The following is a 901-nucleotide window of genomic DNA, read 5'->3' on the forward strand; positions in this document are numbered from 1 at the left end:
ACATATCTGTGAGCAAGACACACTGGTTTTTTGTTATGTTTTCAAGAATGTTTCTACAGAGAACAGCTTTGGTGATACAGACTTTTTCCTCCATAAAGTAGCAAATAATAAGTCTGTTTACAGCTTTAAAATAAAGAGACAGTGTCTCCCTCCAGAGCAAAAATGCAGAAATCCTGAATGTCTGGTAAATTTTTTAAAAATGTCTCACGCTAGGGCAGAGCAGATGGGCTTACTGTCCATTACAAGAGATTCAAGTTTTCTGATTCAAGGTTTATCTCCTGTGGATCAACATATTTTGTGTTTTATACACAGGGTTTCATTTTGTTGCCCAGGCTGGCTTGCAGACGTGGTTTCATTCTCGATTCTTGGGCTCAATGATCCTCCTTTTTCATTTTCCTGAACAGCTAGAGGCGGAGGGCCCCCGGCGGGCTGCCGTCCGTGCCCCCGGCGAGCTCCCGGTTTTGCCCGCAGCTCCGCCCGGCCGCGGGCGGCTGCCCAGGGCCCTCCCGCGCGCGCGGGCGGGCGCGCTCCGGATTGGCCACCGCCCCGCAGAGGCAGCCAGTTCGGGCCCGGCTCCCCTCGTCCGCCCCCCACTCCCGCCCCGGCCCTTTGTACAGCGATTGCGACAAGCAGGAGCAGAGGGCGAGAGGAGCCGGGGCCACGGAGCGGGGGGGCCGCGCCTGCGAGCCGGAAGGGCGTGGGCAGGGCACCAGTGAGGAGAGCGGGGCTGGCAGCGGGGGCGTGGGGAGAACGGGAGACCGAGGCTGGGGGCCGGGGAAGAGCATCGGAGTGCCCTGTCCCCGCCCTGCGCCCGCGCGGTCTGGGGCTGGCAGGGAGACCCTGGGTCGCTGCGCGCGGAGAGGCCGACGTTGGAAAGTAGCAGGAGAGAGAAGAGGATTAA

The sequence above is a fragment of the Carlito syrichta genome, unplaced genomic scaffold (assembly GCF_000164805.1).
Source record: "Carlito syrichta isolate Samal-C Ts95f unplaced genomic scaffold, Tarsius_syrichta-2.0.1 Scaffold84695, whole genome shotgun sequence".
Lineage (NCBI taxonomy): Eukaryota > Metazoa > Chordata > Mammalia > Primates > Tarsiidae > Carlito > Carlito syrichta.